We start from the raw sequence: 13,148 nt of genomic DNA on the forward strand, positions 1-13,148 counted from the left end.
GATTCTTTGCCTTAGGACACTAACATCTTCAAAATCCCATATGAAATCTATATGACCATTTCATTTCTTCAATATGCCCTATGTATGTCAGTATCTAACTATATACCTTTTAATTGCATATAATAACTAATTTATGTGCTTTTTCATGACTATGTTTGACTCGTATAATTGTGATATCTCTAGCACTATGATGTCATTTAATATGTCTTGCTAAAGCTTGTAAATTTTGTTCCTTTTGCCATGTCATGTAATATGTCTTGCCTTGTAGCTTATATGTTTTGAAATTGTTGTTAGGCCTTGTAGCTTGTATAATTTGATTGTTGGAGAGCTTCTACAACTAAGCAAAAAGGCCGTTGCACGAGTTATAGCTGAGCACTCGGTGGGTATGAAAATTGTATATTTTTTTATCTAATGTATATTTTAACTAGACTTGTAGCTTATATGTTTTGAAATTGTTGTTAGGCCTTGTAGCTTGTATAATTTTATTGTTGGAGAGCTTCTACAACTAAGCAAGAAGGTCGTTGCACAAGTTATAGCCGCATGCTCGGGTATGAAAATTGTATATTTTTTAATCTAATGTATATTTTAACTAGACTTGTAGCTTATATGTTTTGAAATTTCTGTTAGGCCTTGTAGCTTGTATAATTTGATTGCTAGAGAGCTTCTACAACTAAGAAAGAAGGCCTCAAACTTAATGCTTTTGTAATGCTAAACTATCCCTTGGACTTTGATTTTTATGTTTCTATGCAAATGGATCCTACCATTAACTTAATGCTTTGTAATGTAAAACTATTGTGCATAGTTTTTTGCATCAATGTTTCGGATCACATTTTCTCCTTCTGGATGATGGGTCACATAGTGTGATCCCAAACATTAATGTGAAAAAAAGAACACAATCATATCCATAAACAACTATGCACAATAATATGGATTGTAGAAACTACTAACATTAATGCAAAACAATCATTGGACATTAGCTTTTCATGTCATTGTTTAAATGGTTTTAACCTCCCATTTAATGTTTTTTTAATGTAAATTTAACTCCCCATTTAATACTTTTGTAATGTAAAATTATCTCTTGGGCTTCAATTATTTATGTTTATGTTTTTTTGCTTTGCTGTTGGCTATAACCAAGGACACATTATGCCCTAGTTGTTAGTTTATATTCTAATATGTAGCAATACATTTCAGAGTAATAGGAGTTTGTCTGCCAAGTACAAGATCTAGCGCCAAGAATAAGAACAAATAGGTATTATTGAATTGAGTTAGTTTTTTTGTGTTTTTCTATAATCCAAGTTTTTCATGATAACAAAGGCTTCAATATAGAATAAAAAGAATAGTTGTTTGTATTTTGAGATACAAAGGTAGTTTACACTTAAGCTCACTCACGATTGTCAACATATAAGGTCTTGGAACATCTATACTAAATGCAATTGGAAACTGCCTCAAGCTTCAAATCATTGAAGAGTGACCATTTTGATGCAAAATTACATTGGCATGTAGCCAACACAATCATTTGACAACTATAATTTATTATGTTACTGATTTGGCAAACAAACCAGGCAGTCCTTTGTAGGTTTTGTGTGAATAGCAGGTGGAACTGTCTAAGCCTAAGGTGCCTTTTTTGGGGTTGGATCAATATGGAATCATGCGTGTACATACTTGGGTGATTCCAGCTCCATCAAGACACTTCTAGGTTGTTTTGAAAGTCGATTTAGTGGTGGTCATTTTTTGTGCAGGAATAGATGGGCCCTATAATTGGACTTGGTGACGTGCACATCTATATAAGCTTGGACATTTTTCACATTTTTTATGACTAGTTCAAGTTGACAAACATATTGACATTAGTTGTTGGATTGGAGTCCTTGTACATGGAGGAGGTGTTGATGAGGCACATGTATTGGGTTGTGAAGGTGCTATAAGGTTGAGGAAGTTACAGTGAAGGCTAAAACATGGCTGGCCAGTTGTGTAGTTGTGAGTGCTCCAGCTTTATGTAAAATACAAAGGTTGCTGAATGAAAGCTATGGAATTTGTTGAAGGCTTGTCATTTAGTTGGTTGAGCGTAATTGATGAGCGTTATGGGATTTTTTGAAGGCTTGTCATTTAGTTGGTTTTAGATTATAAATATGTATGTATTTATGATTTGTATATTTTTAATACAAATATTCATGTATCTCTATTCATACCTAGCTATAAATTAATAATCTAAGAAATTTTTAATGTATTTTTATATCTTAAAAGATGGAGAAACTCCTTTAAATGGTCTGTGAGCACTTATTCACCTCTGTAGTTATGATGAGGTCTTTATTTTCATTCATGGTCATAGAGTAGAATATTTCAAGTGATAAAATGCATAGTACTCTGATAGAATTCATTTATGCTTGATTTATTGACAAGTTTGAGTTAACTGTTGAGCTTTATATGAGGTCAAAACTTAACACTATAAAACTTCAACACGCAAAAAAAATTCTTAAATACGTAGGTTTTGGTACAACACAAAAGTCAAACCAATATTTTACTTTAATCTTTTAATTGCATAACTTTTCCCATTTTCTAATTAGTATATTGGTATGATAAAAAAATGTTTCTCTAAACTCGATATATGATGAACAGGCACAATGGCTTTGATCGAGGTTGGGAAAATTTCAATTACTATTGCAACACTCGATATTTTGGCATTCATCTTTGGAGTTGTGGCCGAGAACAAGAAGGTTTCATGTCTTTAACTTTTTCATCTCTTGAAAGATTGGTATTAGTTCAATATTACGAGGACAATCAATATATTTTAACCATCCTAGCAAATTTTCATAAATTTTTTATCAATTGCTTAGGTTGGGTCTATTTCTTTAAATTGCAAACCAACAGTATATAGAGAGCTCAACTGAAAATCGCATAATAGTCATTTCAACATTTCATTACAACAAATCTAAGTTACCATATTCATTCTTCGACGTAGCAAAGTATGGTAAGATTTTGATGGTGAATTGATGAGGCTTTAGGCCCTTCCAAATAGTGCAACCTCCAGCAGTTAGCTTGTAGCCTATGCTAAAGTGAATATGTTATGTACAAATGCGAATCATTTGTTCTGTAAAAAAAAATGCTTAAAAAAACTATCCATTGACCAGCGAAGGGGTGAAACAAGAGTGTTATCCATCAACATGGTTCCATTGAATGGAAAGGTCTGCTGATTTGGAATCTTTGAAGGCAGAATTAGGGAAAAAGAATTTGTAACTTGGCAAGGTGTTAGTGGAATAGAAAAGCTAATCCGATGGAAAGCTAGAAAACAATTTTTCCTTGGCATATTTTTTTCCATCTTTCAAGGCATTTTTTTTCATCCTTTTGAATTTAATAGTTGTCTAACGATGGGTATCCTCCCCATGAATCGTCTCAAAATAAAGCTTTACTTCCCTCCATTATGTTCCATGTGGTGTGGTCTAGTATTATTTTTCTAGAGTTAGATATAAAGATCCATATTTAGGATCCTTTGGGAAATTTCATAATTCTTAAGGCTTCCTCCCTATTTAGGTTTGCAAGGTATATCTCTCTTAAGATTCTAACCCATTTGAAATGTGGTTCATGATGAATTTTCCAAAAATAATTTTCCCCTAAAGCTTGGTTTTGATGTAGTTGATTTTTGATACTAGTTCCCCCATATCCCACTAGTTAACAAATTCTGTTCCAAGCCATAAATACAAATTTCTTATTCGTATTTGTTCCTTGTAAAAAAGAATTTCCTCATTTTCTTTACAATATCCATATAATTACCCATTAGTAGCAAGATGCATGACATCAAGTATATCGAGATTGTTGTTAGTTTAAATTTCTAGGGACCACATTGCATTTTACCAATCTACTTTAGTATTCAAAATAAATTGATTATTCGATTATGTATGTAGAAAAATTTAAATTTTACTTTTTCCTTTGTATTTGAAAACATTGACTTAGTTTTACAAAGCTATAGTTAATATTTTACTTCCTTTATGTGTTCTACAGCCTCCTTTGGGAACTGCTATTACAGGGAAGGGCATTGTCATTTGCAAACACCCTTATGATCCAACTATTGCATTGGGCAGCTTCTCAATCATATTGTCATTCTTATCAACTATGTTTGGGGTTGTAGTTGTATTTTATCCCTACAAAGGGAAAGATGTTCCTATGTATGCTCTCCAGAGGACCACTTCTCTGGTGGTGTTTTTCACTATTGTTGTGTAAGTAATCGCAAACATATGTCTTGATAGCTTTTGAATTTAATTGTGTTAGCATCTTTTATCATCAATGTTTGGAATCTTAAAAAGAAAATAGAAAAATGATAGGTGCATTTTCAATATACTAGTCAGTACATTTTTAATATTCTCTATCTACAGTGTACAGGTAGTTTCTTTTCCCTGTTTAGGTGTTTGAGGACGTAAATATTGAATGGAAGAGAAAATTCAAGGATTGGATAACATTGTTATAATTTAATGTGACATGAGCCATTGGAGTTTAATCAACAAGCTATTTGAAACAACTTACTACTTTAACCTTTTCAATTTTGGATATAAATAAAAGGGTGTCTAGATAGCTAAATGTGTTCTCCCATGCTAATATCATGTATCTTTATACCAGGGCTGTCTCTTTTCTTGCAGAAGCCTTGATGATGTGGGCTACAATCACAGAGAGTCTGCATAGAATATGAAATTTACATCATGATCTCACAACAAAATGCCTAACTGCAAAGACTGGCTTATATGGTGGAATTTCCTTCCTGGCTTTAGATGCTTCTTTGTTTTCTCTTATATGCCAAATGCTTTCCCTTAATGCAAGGGTAGATTATGAAGAAGACGAGGAGGACATCAAAGGTTAGTATGGGTAGGTATTGACAATTGAATATAACCGAGGATTTTTTTTTTTTGTTTTACTTTACTTCTGTCACAATTGTGATGCCTCCTTGGCAATTGCAACAGGGTTGCTATAGAGGTGATGCCAACTGCCTTTGCAATTGTGACATTAGTCTCTAGAATTGCCACCACAATTGCCAGGGCATCTGTAGCAATTGCAACGGACTCCCTGGCAATTGTGACGGGCTTGTTGTAGAGGTGACGCCAACTACTGTCATAATCGTGATGTCAGCCTCCAACATTACCGTCACAATTGTGATGTCAGACACAAGAATTGTGGCGAGGTTGATGTCACAATAAAATGGTTGCATAGTGATGGATAAGCATTGTAATTGTGATGATAAAGGATAGACGTCATAATTTGTGACTAAAAAACTATGACGTCTATTACTGTCACAGTGGCGACACATTTTTGTCGTAATTATGACACATAGCCATCGCAAATCGATGCCAAATGTATTAGTGAAACATTTTTAGTAAATCCTTCAAGTACTTAGTCTAAGAAATAAAGATTCCTTCTTGCTGTGAGTAACCTTTACATACCAATCTTGCCTTGTTCCTTATAACTTCACCTTGTTCATTCATCTTATTCCTAAATACCCATTTAGTTCCTATCACATTCTTGTTTGCTGGTTTGGGTACAGATTCCCATGTTTCATTTTTTACTATCTGATCCAATTCCTCTTTCATAGCTTGTTTCCAATCATCATCTTTACATGCTTCATCTACATTCTTAGCTTCAACTTGCAATATCAAATATAGTTCTTCATTGACTCTACTTCTTATCATCACATCTTTATCTTTGCTTCCGATGATCTCTTCAAATGGATGATTCTTTATCATATTCTTTCCTAAAGTAGGAGTTTCTATCTCAACTCTTGGTTTTGTTGAAGGTTCTAAGCTTTGTTCCTACCTTGGATCTCCTTCATTTTGCAAATCATTGTTAGTCTCAAGAAATAATTCATCATTCCTTGGCTTAGCAATAACATCATCATATGAATTGTAATCAACTATTCTCTCTTGTATCTTGAATTTCTCATCAATCATCTCATTTGAACTTTCCATAATAGTCTTAGTTCTTAGATTATAACATCTATAAGCTTTTCTTTTCAATGAATAACCAAGAAACATACCTTCATCACTTCTAGCATCAAACTTACCAATATCATCATCTCTTTTGATATAACACTTACTCCCAAAAATTCTAAAATACTTAACTGTAGGTGAGTGACCAAACCATTGTTCATAACGGGTCTTGTTTATGTCTTTCCTAACTTGCACTTTGTTCATAGTGTAGATTGTTGTATTCATAGATTCTCTCCAAAACATCTTGGATACATCATTCTCACCTTACATAGCTCTTGCAGCTTTTGTAACTAACCTATTCCTTCTCTCTACAATGACATTCTGTTCAGGGTTTCTCAGAGCTAATAACTATCTTTTGATTCTATTTTCTTCAGAAAACATGTTAAACTCATTTGAAGTAAATTCTCCTCCTCTATCTCATCTTAAAAATTTAATCTTCATACCAGATTCATTCTCAACTCTATTATTGAATATCTTAAACTTATCAAATGCCTTAGATTTCTCTTTAAGAAATGCAACCCACATCATTCTAGAAAAGTCATCAACTAGAATCATAAAATGCCTCTCACCATTAAATCCTTTAGTCTTCGTATGATTGCTGAGATCTGTGTGTACAATCTCCAAATTTTCTATAGTAGTAAACTTCTTGTAGTTAAAAGAAGTTATGCAATGCTTTGCCAACACACATTACTTGCAAATTGTGTTAGTAGGCTTTACAATCTTTGGAAAATCTCTAACTGCAAACATACTACTAGTTTTCACAATATTGTCAAAGTTTATATGATAAAATATCTTATGCCATAACCAACTATCATCTACCTTTGTAACCAAATATGTCATTTCAATAGGATTAAACTAAAATGCATTACCTTTAGATTTGGTTCCTGTTCTAATTACCTTTCCATCTTTATCTTTGATCATGCATGCCTTCTTTGTGAACTGCAACTAATAACCTTTGTCCACTAGTTGTCCAACACTCAAAAGATTGTGTTTTAAACCATCAACAAAGAATACATCCTCAGTTTTAGTTTTACCATCAAGAGTTATAGATCTAATACCTTTGACTTGGCATGCTGCATTATTTCCAACTTTGACAATACCTCCATCTTGAATTTTGAGGTCAAAAAACTTGTTCATATCACTAGTCATATAATGTGAAAAACCACTATCAATTATCCAATTAGATTTCTTCTCAACCTATGACACTAATGCTACTTTTTCTGGACTTTCTTCTTTAATTGCCACAAATCCAATTTCATCATCACTGGCACTTACTGCTTGCTCATTAGAATCATTATCTTCATTTAAATACAAACACTCTCTATCTTTTATAGGTTTGTAATTTCCTTTATACCTTTTCTCTCTTTTAGGACACTTAGATGCATAATGACCATATTCATCACAAGTCCAATATTTAAAGATTTTCTTACCTCCTTTTTCTCTTCTTACCAGAAGTGCTACTCCTTCTTCAATCTTTCTATCCTACTCAGATCTACTGCTACTAGCAAAATCTCCGCTAGCACTTGTGCTTCTTGATAAACTAGGTTGAATGTTCAAGGCACTAAAAGTTGTCTCTATTCTGGTCAATTCTCCAAATGTCTAAGCTCATTTTCAACTGTTTCAAGTCTTCCAAGTAATGATTTCCTTTGTTGTTTTTTTCAAGATCCAATATCCTAGACCCATACACAATAAATGTGTCTTCATCTTTTCCTTCCATCTGTCATAATTTGTTCCATCAAACTTCAGACTATCTCTCCTGAACATGCTCACCATGGATCTCCCAAATTTGTTAAACTTTATCTTCAAGGACCTAATGCTCTAATACCAATTGTTAGAAACAACAGTCCACCAAGATAACTTTGGGGGGGGGGGGCAGGGGTGGTTGTGGTGAATCAGTTATCCAATAATTAAAACATTCTTCTTTAAACAAACTTAACCATTCAACCAAAGTAAACAACAACCATAATAAGATGCACATAGAAAATTACACCAGATATGTTAACTAGGGAAACCCTTGATTAGAGGGAAAACTTCAATGGGAATGATGCCCAGAATTTGATGTACTAAGATAAATATTCCTTGTTAGAGGATGGAACCAGTTAGGAGTCTATTACAACATTTAGTACATATGAGTCCCTGTTATGAGACATTGAATCCCTATTAGAAGGTTACAACCCTATTAGAAGTTGTGCCAACCCTATTAGAAGTTGTGGTACAATGTATGCAAGATGAGCCCACTTCCAAAATATGCAATTTCAATTACAAGAAGAGCTCACTACTCAAAAATGAAATTTACTGTCATGTTCTTCTTTCCTTTGTTCTATCAACCAAACCAATCACTATCAAACCTTGTAGACTAGGTCACAAACCTTAGATCCAAATATCTAACCTCAGATCACTCATCAAAACCTTAGCAATGAAGTTTCCTTCACTTCCACTCTACTCTACTCAACTTCACATTTTTCTCTTACTGCTGCTTACAATCAATCCAAATCCATAATCATGATAAAGGAAAATGTCCTTCCTTTATACTAGGTCCATAAAACAATTCCTTGAGTCAGTTGTTAGACATTCTCAATTAATTATTGTAGGACCACATTAAGAACACATTAAACTTAGCGATAACATTAATCTTCCACCTTGCAACTTGAATATCTTTTTGTACACACAATATTATGAAGAGAAAACTTAGCTACATCATCACCAATATGTCTTGTTCATATCCTCAACCTTGATTCTTAGAATAATAACTTTGCTAAGAGATATAACAAGTTTACTAGAACATGCCTCTGTAAACTCTATCACAGAAAAAACATAACCAAAACTTACATAACTTCTTTCAGACTTATCATTTCTTTTTCTAACATTAAATACATATACCAAGTACTCAGATGTATTTCCCATAGCCTTGGATAGTTAGAATACTCAACTAGCCATCTGTACCAACTTGATCTTTTCACTATTCTTCTGTTAAATACCACAAAAAATTACTATGTTGACATCAATGAAAAAATCAATCATGAATATAACATATCGTCATAATAACATATCTACAATACTCCCCCATAGGAATATCATCAACATTCATGCTTCCAACAATCTCTCAACATGTAGATGAAGAGAATAATGAGGATAAGGAAGATAAATAGATAGAATTGGACAATCAAGAAGATTCCAATGACAAAATGGTTCAACAAGGTGGAGAGCAAACTAAAATAGTTACAATAGAATATGAGCCTAAGGAGAATCCAGTGAAGGTTGTGACCAATGAAGAATTTGAACTAGAAAAGGCTATGTTGGCCGAGAAAGAACAAGAGGGAGCTCCACAACTCAAGTAAGTACAAGAGGTATCATTGAACCCAAATCCCATGTTAGTGGAAGTAAAGGACTATCCCAAGATAGACACACAAGTATGCACACAAGTGGTAGACACTACATCAATTATTCCAACAATTTATATGTTTTTAGTAAGTTTAAATGTTAGCCAAGATGAAGCAAGAGATGGAGATGTTGAGCAACAGGGTATGATGAAGGAAATAATGCACTTGAGCCAAAAAAATAAGATGTCACTAAGGCAAATATCAATGTAAATATAGAAGGTGAGAAAGAAGAAAAGAGCCTAAATGATCAAGCAAACTAGCTTGCTACAAGTAACAGACCGAGCACCATAGGACCTCATCAAGAGGGAGAAAAAGAGGCAAGAAAGCTGAGTTTACCTAGTGAACTCCATACAAATGACAAAGATATGTTGTTAGCATGAATGCTGATGATACTTCAATAGGGGAGTATTGTGTAAACATGATTAGATCATTATCATGATGATATATTATATTCATGATAGTGTTTGTCATTGATGTCAACATAGCAGTTTTCTATGGCATCTGATAGAAGAATAGTGTAAAGATCAAGTTGGTATGGATAGATAGTTGAGTACTTTCGAGTAAGTGCAGGATCATGGTCAACCAAACTATGCTCTTAAGTGGCAATAAAAATCAAAAAATCAAGGTTATGTCAACTTGACATGCAATTTTCTACTTGTTATTAACTTTATATAAAAAAGTTGAGAGAAAAGAATCTCTAGCAAATTGAATATAGTTTCTAAAATTCTAGGACTTATCTCAAAAAAAAAAAGAAGTTGATTGGTCAAAATTTTGAATTTTAATGCAATATTACAAAAATTTCAGAATAAAAATAAGAAGTAGACGTATGTCTGACCATCTTAATCAAAATCAAATGATAATATTTTTTAATAATATTCTAGATATAAGTAGTAGGCTCATGCCTAGATGTGACACATATTTTTTAGTATTTTTATTCTAAATATATAATAAATAATTAATTTTTGACTTTAGTATTTTTGGAATAAAAAAACTCTTGTGTATGACCACTTTAACTAATTCAAAACTCTACAAAATTTAATTTTTCATTTTTTTTTTTCCTTATAGTAGAAGAAACATAGAATGTGATGCATCTTTTGGATTTAAAAAATGTTGTACCATTTGAAAGTTATAGTTATTTTTCAAGTAGTGTGTCAGTCAACACTTTATACGTAACTCCATTAGAAAATAAGTAATAATTACTTACTAAACTCATAATTTGACAAACCTTATATTTATGGAAAGATAAGAACATTCTTAAGAAATCCTTTCCATTTCATCAAATTTTGGTGAAAAAAAGTCGTTAGCTACATGTTTGAAGTAAAAATCACATAAAAATAGGCCAAAAGCTCATTTTAAGGATGCTTTTAAAGTTGACCATATAGATTTGGTATCAAAAGATATAGTAGACCTTATAAAGATATTAATTTTTTTCACTTAGTATCAAGGTGGGTGGAAAAAAAGTTGGAATAGATTTTGAAATGGTTTGAGATATTTTAGAACTACAAATTTTTTAGATCACCACTTTTTGGCACACCATGATCCTGCACATACCCCTTTACTAAGAAATTTTAAAGGGAGATACTACTAAGTGTCTAGTATATGCAGCTAACCTCAGAAGTACAAGATATTAAGTTTGGAAGAAGTTATGCAAGTTTTGGTGAAGACTGTTCTGAGATAGAGTTTATAGAGGCATTTTCTGGTAAATTTGTTATATCTCTTAGCAGAGTTGTGCACTAGGCCCCTAATAAATTCTAGATCAAACCATGGATTGAAATCATAATATTTGTGGTGTTACTATACCAAAATAGGGAAGCCTATCCTAACCATGTTTTTGATATGTACCTATGGAGCCTTCCTCTAGTGCATGCATTACCTTATGGGCTTGCTTTGTTCTCTAGTGCTATCGTTAATCCTACACATTATGAATATGAAAGCATAAATAGATCGATCTACTTTTTTGAAGTGCACATCCATCTCTTCTCCTCGATAACTATCTATACATCTGGATCAATAGTGGGGGCCCTACTATTCTAAAGGGTTTCTAGTGCATGGTGTGCATGAAAACATGGTAATGAAGTTACTAGGTCCCCCCCCTACTATTCTATGGTTGATCCATGAGATGCCCTACTCTTCTAAAGGTAGCGCTACTATTCTATGGAGTGACGATCTCTAAGAAACCTAAGTTAAAGATGTGAAGAAGATAATGGACATGACACAACTAAGCTCACTTGTCATAATATTACATGTATGAAAATTTATTCAAGTTACAAGGCAAAAAATTAATGTCAACACTAAGTGTAAAATATTCTTAATGAGGTCATATAATAATTAATTAAGAAGGTGTGATAGCCGACTTAAGGAATTTTTGAATGGATTTGGTATAAATGAAGGACATTTTCCTTTATCATGAAAAGAAAGATGAGATGTAAGAATAATTGTAAAGAGTGGAATGCAAAGATAAGAAGAATAGAGTGAATGTGAAGGAAAATTCATTATTGAGGTTTTATTGTGTGATTCAAAGTTTGATACTAGGACCTAAAGTTTGTGACCTATTCTACAAGGTCAGACAGTGATTGGTCTGTTTGACAGAACAGAGGAAAGAAGTTAAAGTATAGTACAAACAATTATTCTACAAGGAATATTTGAGAGATTAGTTGGACAGTGAGTTCAGTTATCTTGCCCCTAAAGCTATTTGGATAGCGGGTCCTTCTGTCTTCTACAACTCCTAATAGGCTTGGCACAACTACTAACAAGGTTGGAATCTTATAACAAGGATTCAAAGTCTCTTAATAGGGACTCATATGTATTGAATGTGTTAATAGACTCCTAATAGGGTCCATCCTCTAAAAATGAATATTTATATTAGTAAATCATCTTGTGGGCATCATTCCCATTGCGGTTTTCCCTATGATCAAGGGTTTCCCTAGTTAAAATATTTGGTGTAATTGTGTATGTGCATCTTATTATGGTTGTTGTTTACTTTGGTTAAATGATTAAGATTATTTAAGGTAGATAAATTTTTTAATTATTGGATAACTAATTCAAACTCCCCCCTAGTTATCTTCGTGGACTATTATTTCTAATAATTGGTATCAAAGCATTAGGTCCTTGAAGATAAAGTTTAACAACTTTGGGAGATCCATGGAAAAAATATTCAAAAAGTATAGTCTAAAGTTTGATGAAAAAAATTATCATAGTTGGAAAGAAAATATGAAAAAACATCTATTGTGTATGGGTCCAGGATATTGGATATTAACAAAATTAGAAAAGACAATGATTGCTGAAAAAGATTTGGAAACTTATATCAAGGAAGAAAGGGAACTTTTCATGTGCTACATGAGATCTAAAGGAGCACTATTGTCTACACTTCCTAAAATTGAGTACATCCAGGTAAAGTCACTTATTACTTCTCATATGATTTAGAAAGCTTTACAAAATAGTTTTTAAGAAGATGAAAATTCTAAGAAATTGAGGTTACAAAGCAAGATTTGTGCATTTCAAGATGCTAAAATGGTGGAATATGAATCTAAAAGAACATATGTAGGTAGGATATCATAACTTAATGTAGGTATTAGATCTCAAGTAGGAACCAAGAAAGATGATGAGGTGATATGGAAGATATTGAAGAGCTTAACACCATCATTTAAGCAAGTAGTTCAAATGATACAGTTGTTGATCTCCTATACCAAATATTTCACAAAGGAAACATTACTTGGGAGACTTGAAGTAGTTGAGAATGATCTTAGATAGTCCTAAGAATTGAACAAAACTAAAATAGCTTTCAATTCCCTAAATATTCAATCTA

At 32.8% G+C, this 13,148-nt stretch overlaps 1 pseudogene; it reads left to right on the plus strand.

The window, feature by feature from the left end:
* Positions 1-2,618: 2,618 nt before the first annotated feature.
* Positions 2,619-4,852, plus strand: LOC149559359 (uncharacterized; annotated as a pseudogene).
* The last annotated feature ends 8,296 nt before the right edge of the window (positions 4,853-13,148 follow it).

This window comes from Cupressus sempervirens, chromosome 5 (assembly GCF_028749045.1).
Source record: "Cupressus sempervirens isolate cs-2001-9-10 chromosome 5, ASM2874904v1, whole genome shotgun sequence".
NCBI lineage: Eukaryota > Viridiplantae > Streptophyta > Pinopsida > Cupressales > Cupressaceae > Cupressus > Cupressus sempervirens.